Consider the following 10,032-nt stretch of genomic DNA (forward strand, 5'->3'; position numbering starts at 1 on the left):
TCATCGTCGTAACCGCTCGTTATACTCCACACCCGAACGTAGCCCTCATATGGACAACATACCCTCCTAACTCAGTGTCTGTACGTTAACCTTTTACCCCCAGTCCAGGCTATTGCAGATTATGTATTACTTACGCCACCCCATTTTAAACTGAATTTCGCACCCCTTGGGTAAGATGTATGTTGTTCCCTGAGCACCAGAAACTTCTACGCTGAAACTCTGTACTGTACACTTTTTTTTCTTTGAACCTCATCTTAATAAAGAGTTGACTTTTGTTTGAGATCCCGGCTCCTGTTCCTTTGCAAGGCGTGTGCGTTCGCTCCGTGTTTTAGTCTGCTAATACGGCGGGGGGCGATTGAGCCAGAGGTGCTTGCCTGCTGCAGACACGGATCCAAGGCTGAACCTCGTCCCCCACAAGCTTGAAAGCGTAACTGAAAACAGTTTAAGAAGTGCTCCCGTCTCCGGCACTCAGCTACCCAGCTCCCAATGGGGTCCAAACCCCAAATAAATCCTTTTTACCCTGTAGAAGCTAGCTGTAAAATCCTGTGACCAGGGCAGCTGCCTAGCAGCCTGCGCATCTGCCTGCCAGAGCGAGAGCATGTAAGGCACTAATCCGGATAGTGGCGGCTAGGTGGCAGGGGCAGGGTGTGAAGACGCAGCAGAGTGGCGCAGTGGGAGCGTGCTGGGCCCATAACCCCGAGGTCGATGGATCGAAACCATCCTCTGCTACGCGTGCGCTTGTTTCTTTTCCCTCTGGGCCTTCAAGCGAGCCGGTGACCAGCAGAGCACCAAGAGCCTAGGCCATGAGGCAAGAGGTGGCTGAGGCGAAGCGGCGGCCTGCCAGGGAGCTCCCCGGCACCTCTGGCTGCCTGGGCTGAAGGCAAGAGGCAGGCCTGGGCGTGGCGAGGGCCTCCTGTCCTGGAATGAGGCTGCAGTGCTTCCTGTTCCCCTTTTCCCACTCACACCGGCAGGCGGCGGCTGCTGCGGGAGAACACGAGGGAGGCTCTGGGGGCGCTAGGCAGCGCTGTGTGTGTGGCTGTCAGGGGAAAGACCCGAGGCTCCCGACTCGACCTGCCATTGACTCGCGTGGCTCTGCGGGCTGTCAGCCGGGGCGGGGCGGGCCAGGCCGCGGACGTGACTCAGGCTTGGGCCGCATGGCCGCGCTTTCCTGATGAGGCATGAGGCAGGCCCAGAGCTTTGCACAGCGTACAGGGAAGTGGGAGGGAGGCGTCTTTCAGCCGGCCTGTCTCCTCCGCTTCTCCCTTGCCGCTTGGGCGGAGGCGGGAAGGGAGCAAAATGTTCCCAGCTGAAAGTTTTTGTGCTCCGCTTTGAGGATTAAGCCTGAGCCTCCGGCACGGCTGCTGGCAGATGGGTTTCTGAATGGCATCCAGCCTGCTCTTTGGACCACCAGCTGAAAGCACTGAGGCAGCAAAATGGGACCTTTGAGGCTCCCCCGACAGGCCTCAGGGAAGCAGCACGGGCTTAGCGTCGTCCCTGGGTGGGCTCGAACCACCATCCTTTCGGTTAACAGCCGAACGCGCTGACCCATTGCGCCACAGAGACATGGAGGGGCAAGGCTGTATTGAGCCCAAAAGCCAGGAATCAGCTCAGGGCATACGGTATAGCACATGCATGCAGTGGTTAGCCAAGCAACAGCAAGGAACTGGACTGCTATGGAGGGTTTTTTTCCCCACTTGCCCCCCCCCGCCTGGTTGCCCTGCCTAAAAGTGGCGGCCACCAGAGCCCAAGCAGTAGCCCCACCCCTTCTACTCGAGGCCACGCCCCTTCACCACTCCCTCCCCAATGCCCCGCTCCTACGCTGCCTCTTCCCCCAAGATCCTTCCTCCCGCACACTGCTCTCCGTCCCCTCCCCCCCCTCACTCGCCCTTACAGTCATTACAAAGTGGCAAGGCAGAGCCCTCCCATTTTTTAATGTCCTGGGGTTTTGTTCCCCCCTGTTCAGGCACCCCTGGGGCCCTGCACTTCACACAGCTCTCCCTGATTTCAGCTGTTAGTGAGGGAGCCTCACTGCTAGCGCAGACTGGGCAGTTTCTTGCATGAGAGACACTGTCCCAAAGCAGGACTAATGCTTAGAGCTGGTTCTCAGTGATTTCAGATCTGTTGGTCTGCAGCAAGACTCTCCATTGAGTCTTAACCAGCTCTGTTATTACACAGGGAAGAACAAAAGGGTCAAACGGGGCCTGGAACCCTTAAGAAGAATCCACCCCATTGAGTATAACACTTGTCGCTACCTGCTCTCAGCCCCACTGAGAATGTTTTGGGGTCACTCCTTGCCTGTATCAACCTAGGGATTTTGGAGAATCAAAATTAATAGGTGCTTCAGTGGCGCAATTGGTTAGCGCATAGTACTTATAGGGCAGTGGTGAGAGGAGCTATGCTGAGGTTGTGAGTTCAAGCCTCACCTAGAGCACTGGTTTTCATTGGCCAAATGGCTTCACCCCCTCATTTGGCCCTGTGGAAGGTAGAATTCCAGCCCTGGGGGGACTGAGGCAGGGGAAGAGTCAAAAACACCCCCTTCACCTATTACCTCTTCTCCAGAGCACAAGTCAGAACATGCAATCCTTTCTGCCCCACTCCCTCCTGCAGCCCCTATGCCAGGATCTGTCAAGCAGAGCCTGGAGTCCTGCCCATCCCTGAGCCTGGAGGGAGAGGAGCAAGGAGCCATTGTTAGAGGGCTTTCCCTTCTCCCACCCACTTCCCTGGCTCTTGTCACCAGACAGCAAGCAGCAAAAGACCAGAAGTCGGAAGCGCAGACAATGGGATGGTTACTGGGGTTAGTTTCCAAGCAAGCAGATTTCAAAGCCCTTCACACCAGTCGGGCTTATCTCTATACACCCACAGAGTCTGTTCCCCAGTGTCCCCCTTCCCAGCTCTGACACTGCAGAGCATTTACCCCACATCCCTACAGACAATTCTTCCCTGGGTGCTGGCGGGTGAGTCCTGCCCACATGCTCAGGGTTTAGCTGATCCCCATATTTGGGGTTGGGAAGGAATTTTCCTCCAGGGCAGATTGGCAGAGACCCTGGGGCGGGGGCAGGTTCACCTTCCTCTGCAGCGTGGGGCACGGGTCACTTGCTGGAGGATTCTCTGCACCTTGAAGTCTTTAAACAATGAGTTGAGGACTTCGATAGCTCAGACATAGGCCAGGGGTTTGTTACAGGAGTGGGTGGGTGAGAGTCTGTGGCCTGCGTTGTGCAGGAGGTCGGACTGGACGATCATAATGGTCCCTTCTGACCTTAAAGTCGATGAGTCTATGAGCTCTGACACTGCAGAGTGTTTACCCCACGTCCCCCTTCCCAGCTCTGACACCGCAAAGCCTGGCCTGTGTCCCTGTTCCCCGTTCCCTATTCCCATCCCCCCCCGTTAGCATGATTCCAATTTCCTCTTCCACTTCCTGTCTGACCCCAGTTTACACAGTAATATTCTCAGCTAGACCTTAACCAATCATTGTAACTAACCAATTCTAACCTATTGTAACAGAATTCTCTAACCAATTACTTCCCACTCGCCTAATTAACTTACACCCAGCAAAATTAATTTGGCAACAGACAGAAACAATTAGAGGACCAGACAGATTGACAATAGAAAAGTGGGGGCCAGAAAGATAAACCCTAAAGAAATGAGGGTTTCACAACCACAACCATTGAGAAGGGATTTCTTGCCAGACCGGATGCTCCCTTAAGATCTGTTTCTTTATCTGGTGGTGATGGGCACTATTGGGACAGGATCGTCTTCCCAACAGCCCAACCCCACCTTAGTTCAGTGTGACGGGTTTGGGAGGTGAGGATGGGACCGTTCGCTTCCCAGCTTATGGCTGCCCCTGCTGCTTAGCCAAAGGCCTTAGCCTATGAACAAGGCTCAGACTCTCCGAGGGAGAGAAGGCCCAGACACAGGCAGACTGGGATTTTGGGTCTTTGTTTTATACCCCTGTCACTAGCTAAGTGATAAAAATACACCGCAGTTCTTAAAGTCTAGGCCTGCGCAGGCAGCCTGAATATCTCTATTCTAACAGCCATCGGTCCCTGTGGGAAAATGATCTATTCAGGGTTGTCCCTAGACATTTTGGTGCCCTACACGGCACCCCCGTCCCCCAGCCCGAGCTGGCAGAGCGGAGCGGGCTGGGGCCAGGTCACTCCACTTCCTGCCGCCCGGTAATTGCAGGGCAGGCCTGACCCCACACTCACGGGGCATTGGGAAGTGGAGTGATCCGGCCCCAGCCTGCTGCACTCTGCTCCCAGCCTTGGAAGTTGGAGGGTGGGGGGAAAACACACCCCAGCACTCACCAGTGGCACGGCTGGGAGCTGGTGGAGCAGAGCAGGCTGGGGACAGGTCGTTCCACTTCCCTCCGCCCGGTGAGTGCCGGGTGTGCCTGATCCCTCCTGCTGTCCACCGGGGTGTAGCTCAGGGGAAGGGGCGGAGTGGCGGGGGATGGGGTGGAGCAGAGGTGGGAAGAGGGGGGTGGGGGCAGACCAGGGGTGGGGGCTGTGGGGAAGAGGCAGAGCAGGGGCAGGGGCAGCTTTCCTGGCCGGCTCAGCCAGCCGGGGGATTGAGTTCGCCGCTGGAGAAGTATGCAGCTGCGTAGGGCACCAGGAAATTTGGGGCAATTTGGTGCCTCCACATCCCTTAACCAGGCAGTGTCCCTGTAGTGTGGGCTGTCTGCATAGGTCCTTTCTCAATCTTTCTCACCATCTGCTCTTGAGTCTCCTGTGTCTCTGCTTTCTAAGCACAGACTAACTCTGGCTGTTCAGAGGAGGGGAGGACCATGCCTATGCGTGGCCAGCAGACAGCGACAAAGACCCCTAGCCAGCCTGCTCCCTGCCATGCTGAACCCCCACTGAAGGCCACCCACAGACCAGCATGCGGGGCGGCTGCTGATGCTTTCTGGCCAACATCAGAAGACGGTAGGAAAGCAGGGCCAGCCCCCCTGGTGGGGCCTCTTACTGTTCCCACTCCAGGTGCTCACTTTGGCAGTGGGGCAGGAGATTTTACCCTAAGAGGCTTTTCCCCAGCTGGCGAGAAGCAGAGAAACACCCAGGCTCCGAAGACGCTATGTAGCAACCCCCTCCAGCACAGGGACAGGTGCACACTTGGAAGAGGGAAACTGCTCCACACGCTAGCCCGGGCAGCCGCCCATTTTCTTTGGCAAGTCAGGAATGGCAAAGGCGAGACTGGAAGCACCTGGGGCTCATGCCCCAGCCTTTGTGACACCCAAACCCCAACTCCTTCCCGGGGCTCTAGCTGAAGCCAGAGCATTGGCCTGAGCGGCCAAGAAGAGGTTCCAGCCCTGTAGGGAGCAGGACGTTCAGCTCAAAGGTAAAATTGCACAAGCACAACCACGAAGGGACTCGACCCCTCAATCTCCTGATCCGAAGTCAGGCGCCTTATCCATTAGGCCACGTGGTCACACAGAAAAAGGCCCTCCAGGCACTTCTTTGGAAAAGGCCGACACTGACGCATCCAACGAAGTGGGGATTCACCCACGAAAGCTCATGCTCCAATACGTCTGTTAGTCTGTGAGGTGCCACACGACTCTTTGCTGCTTTTGCAGACACTGTGTTTCTCGGGTCAGCTACTGACGGGGGCCGAGACTCTCTGGGCACAAGAAGTCGAGTTCCCAGTGACACGTGAGACTTAATTCTCTGGAGCCAGGTGCAGGGCTTTGGCAGGGAGGCTCAGGCATGGGGGATTGGGGTGCAGCGGATGGACCGGCTGTCCAGGTGCAGAGATTTATTCTCACTGAGGAGGAGGAGGAATCCTGCTGACAGGCAGTGGCCAGGGCCGGTGCAACCACTAGGCGAACTAGTCGGCCGCCCAGGGTGCCAAGTCGTTGGGGGCACCAAAAAGCACACTCAGGGGAGGCAGTGGAGTGGAGGTGAGCTGGGGCAGGGGGAGGTGTGGGGGGAGGGCTGCCTGCAGCAATAACAGGGGGCGTGTGTGCAGGTGAACCGCTCCCTGTCCCAGCTCACCTCTGCTCCGTCTTCTCCCCTGAGCACGCCGCCCCCCGCTCTAATTCTCCTCCCCTCCCAGGCTTGCCGCACTAAACAGCTGATTGGCACCGCAAGCCTGGGAGGCGGGAGAAGTGGAGCGGCCTCTGGTCCCTTGACCATATTCTGGACTTTGGGTCTGGAAAAGAGCTGGCACAATCCGTAGACCAGGTTGTTATATAAAATGCACATGGATTTTAACCCTTCACATACAGTAATAGCAAAGTTCTTGGTTCAGGCTTGTAGCAGTGATGGAATAAACTGCAGGTTGAAATCAAGTCTCTGGAGTCCATCCACAGCGGGGATGGGTCATTCAGTTCTTTGTCTAGAGCTTCAGTTTGTAGCAAAGTCCCTCCAGGGGTATGAAGCAGGATTGAAGACAAGATGGAGCTGAGTCATCAGCCTTTTATAGTCTCTTGCCATGTGGTCTTTGCTTTCTTTGTCTCAAGGACACTCTATCCAGCATGTGGCATAGAAAAACCTTAGAGTTCTGTCCATAGGCAGGTCCCTGCATACCTTGCTGAGTGACAAGGGATATCTGCCTCCTCTCAATGGGTCGACTGTATAGCTGATGGTCCTTAATGGGCCATCAAGCAGGTTAGGCAGAACTGACACCAACTTGTCTGGCTGGGGTGTTCCGTGGAAGCAGAGCACAAGTTTGAAATATGAACAGCATAGAGCCAATATTCATAACGTCAACTACAAGAATGATACACATCTAGAGATAGCATCATTATAATCAGCCAATCAGAACCTCTCCATAGACCCCTTACATGACAACCTTTCTATAATATTGGCTGCAAATATAGAACAGTGGTCCCAACAGTGATCTATACAGTTACAGATTATGTCAATAATATCACAGGAGGTGACATGGCATCAGTGAGACTGATACTGGAATACTGCCTTCAGTTTTGGTGTCCTCATTTGAAAAAGATGTTGTGAAATTGGAGCTGGGGCAGCAAAGAGCCACCAAAGGTTCTGAGGGCTGGAGAAAAATGCCTTCTAGTGAGCTATTGAAACACCTCACCCTGTTTAGCTTATCAAAAGAAGATTGGCAGGTGACTTCAATGAAGTGTTGAAGTGCCTTAATGGAGAGAAAAGATTGGGTATTAAAGCAGAGAAAGGCATAACAAGCCCCAATGGCTGGACAGTGAAAAGAGACAAATTCATATTACAACTAAGGCACAAATATTCAACAGCGAAGATGATTCACCACAGGAACAAGCTACCAAGGAAAGTGGTGGATTCTCCATCTCCTGATGTCATTTGATGAAGACTAGATGCCTTTCTGGAATATGTTTGCCCCAAAAGTAGCTATTGGGTCATACAGGAGGCCTGCGATATGCAGGGGGTCAGATTAGACGCTCTAATGGTCTCTTCTGGCCATAAAGTCCACTAATTTCTGAAAAACTGAGTGTAGCATTGGGAGCAGCATCTGATGTTTTCCTGTCTAGCCGGCTTGCTTCCTAGAACGAACGCTCCTTGAGTGGGTTGATCCACAGGGAGTAGCTCAAACCCCCAAAGTGCCTGGCCAGGGGCAGGACATTAGCCCAGCAAGGGAGGGGTGTGGCAGTGACATCACAAAGGCCTTTTGCAGGACCTCAGACTATTGGTCAAAGGTAGTGGGGAGGTGGTGACCTCACAGAGAGATGCTGACATCAGCCAGGCAGGACAGGGGCGAGGGGCCAGGGAAACCTCAGAGACCCCTGTGGCTTTGCTTCAGCAAGTCTCCTTCTCCAGATCTCTCTTTGAGGACTGAGGGAGTATTCAGGTTCACGTACGTGAGCGCCAGGAGGAACCTCTTTCGAGTTTTCTCCTTCCCTTTTAGGGAGTTTACTAGAGACCAGCCGTCCCTGTTTAGAAGGTAAGAGCCTCCTTGAGGTTTGAAACCTGTTCAGTCTGATCCATCTGGTGATGAAATCTAAGCATGGAAAACACGAGCTTAAAGAGGCAGAATTTTATTCCGCACCAGGGATTTTGTCCCCTAGAATTACTGGAGACATTAGGGTTTATCCTTTGTGTTTCACCTTTTCCTCCATCCCTTCCTCCTTTCTCTTCTCTTGCTTCTTTTGTCCTTTCACCTGTTTCCCTCCCAACACCAAGAGCGGGGTGTGTGTATGTGTTGCGGGGGAGTGTTTGGCAGCTCGCACTGTGGGAGGTCCACCAAAAATGTGGGGCTGAAATAGTGCTCGGGCAGTTCCCCACCAGTGACCTGAACCATCCTTTGGGCTCCCTGCTGAGAACCCTCAGCTTCCCGTCCTCAGTCTCTACCCTGATTGGCTGAGCAGGGGGTTATCGACAGGGAGGAGACTCAGGTCCTTGTTGTTCTCTTTTAAGACCAAGGAAATAAGTCATAACCAGTCCTATGTTTGATGAATTTTGCTGCTTCTCTGCATTAATGGTCTCTGAGCAGGTCATGATTCTCTCTAACATTGTAGTTCTCCTCAAATACTTGCTGAATAATTACTGTGCACTGTTGGTCTGGAGCTCATCTGAGAGCACTTTATTCAGGTCATTCAATGGATGAAATTCAAGATCCGATGGTTAGTTTGAAAATCAGGGCTCTTGGGTCCTATTCCCAGCTCTGCCACTGGCTGGCCGTGTGACCTAAGACAAGTCAATTCTCCTGTCTCAGCCTGAGCTTCTCCCTCTTTCAAGTAGGGATAATAATGATCCGCTCCTACCTACCTTACGGTATGTGGAGGCAGGGCTGGCTCTAGGTTTTTTGGCTCCCCAAGCAAAAAAAAAATGTGTCTGCCCTCCCATCCCCCTGCTGCCCGAGCCCTGGGTTCTCCCCTCCCTACACCTGCACCCCCTGCCTCCCCAGCTCTGGGCCTCCCACCACTCACACCCCTGCCAACCCAGCCCTGGGATCTCCCCCACACACACCCTGTGCTGCCCCAGCTCTCGACTCTCCCCTTCCCCCCTACCAGTGCTCCCCCACCCACACACCCCCTGCTGCCCCAGCCCTGGGCTCCTCCCCGCACTTGCACCTTCTTCCACCCCAGCCCTGGGTCACTGGTAACTTGCTCCCAGGTTAATAAAATAGAAAAAAGAGAGGATTGAATGTGTAACAGGGAGTTTGGTAAATCTTGGTTATTTTATTTTTTCAGCAGGCTCCTGTCCACCTCCAGTAGAGTTTTCAGTCCCAATGGCAACTTACTTACCAAATGTAATACAGACTAGTCCATGCCTCCCAAGTGGATGTGGTTCTTGTTCTTCTGCACATTGTAGCCCGTGGAGGCCAAGGACCTGCAAATGTGTCTTCATGTGCCTTTGTTTCATTGATGAAAATATAAACTAGACTCTTAGAGGATTGGAACTGATTTCAGCTGGGGGACATATTTGCTAGATTTTTACGCATTTGCACAGGAAAATGTTGAGTGTTTCCATTCATCCCTAGTCAGTGGAGCTCCTGAACATAATGGAAATGGATATGCAATTACTTTTTGTTGAAGGACCAGGCTTTTAAGGGGGCATTTGGAGTTGAACCAAGGCCTGTTTGATCTGCAGTCAAACACTCTACCACTGAGCTATACCCCCTGACAATTACATTGGCAAGTCAGTGATCTCAAGGATCTTGAAACCTGAGAGTGGAGTTCGTTTCTTCCACACCAGTGTTGCTGTCTGTGCATCCCGGAGCTATGGGGTGAGTGGGAAACGCCCACAGCTAGCTTGTCAGTATCAAGAAAGGAACAGTCGACATCAGGACCAACAAGACGTGTTGGTGGCGCATAAGGAAGAACCCACACTCCCAGAGACTTCTCGGCGAGGGCAGGGTACACAATGGGGGCTACCTACCCGCCACGTCCCAGCAAGGGTCTTTCTAGTCCCACTTCAGTGTTACCCAATTTGTAATCAGGCTTTGGCCCAGATTCCCTCCCTGAGCGGCACCAGCACATACCTGGGCCCCCTGCTAGTGTTAAATCTGCCTTGAGCTGGGACCCAGCTTGGCAAAGAGCCTGCAGCCCCCTCTGTGCTGGGGAGTGAGAGCAGCCCTGGCACTGGGCAGGGCAGCCCTGAG

The 10,032-nt window shown here is 53.7% G+C and overlaps 5 non-coding genes across 5 annotated transcripts; 2 read left to right on the plus strand and 3 right to left on the minus strand.

Annotated features, from left to right (window-relative positions):
• Positions 1–657: 657 nt before the first annotated feature.
• On the plus strand, positions 658–729 carry TRNAM-CAU. The gene has a single exon. It is a non-coding gene; the product is annotated as a tRNA-Met (tRNA).
• Positions 730–1,489: 760 nt separating this feature from the next.
• On the minus strand, positions 1,490–1,563 carry TRNAN-GUU. Its single transcript has one exon. It is a non-coding gene; the product is annotated as a tRNA-Asn (tRNA).
• Positions 1,564–2,337: 774 nt separating this feature from the next.
• TRNAI-UAU lies at positions 2,338–2,431 on the plus strand. The gene is made up of 2 exons: positions 2,338–2,375; positions 2,396–2,431. It is a non-coding gene; the product is annotated as a tRNA-Ile (tRNA).
• Positions 2,432–5,351: 2,920 nt separating this feature from the next.
• Positions 5,352–5,424, minus strand: TRNAR-UCG. Its single transcript has one exon. It is a non-coding gene; the product is annotated as a tRNA-Arg (tRNA).
• Positions 5,425–9,479: 4,055 nt separating this feature from the next.
• Positions 9,480–9,551, minus strand: TRNAC-GCA. Its single transcript has one exon. It is a non-coding gene; the product is annotated as a tRNA-Cys (tRNA).
• Between the last annotated feature and the right edge of the window lie 481 nt (positions 9,552–10,032).

The sequence above is a fragment of the Mauremys mutica genome, unplaced genomic scaffold, assembly GCF_020497125.1.
Source record: "Mauremys mutica isolate MM-2020 ecotype Southern unplaced genomic scaffold, ASM2049712v1 000281F_np12_subseq_104546:122839_obj, whole genome shotgun sequence".
NCBI classification, from domain to species: Eukaryota; Metazoa; Chordata; order Testudines; family Geoemydidae; genus Mauremys; species Mauremys mutica.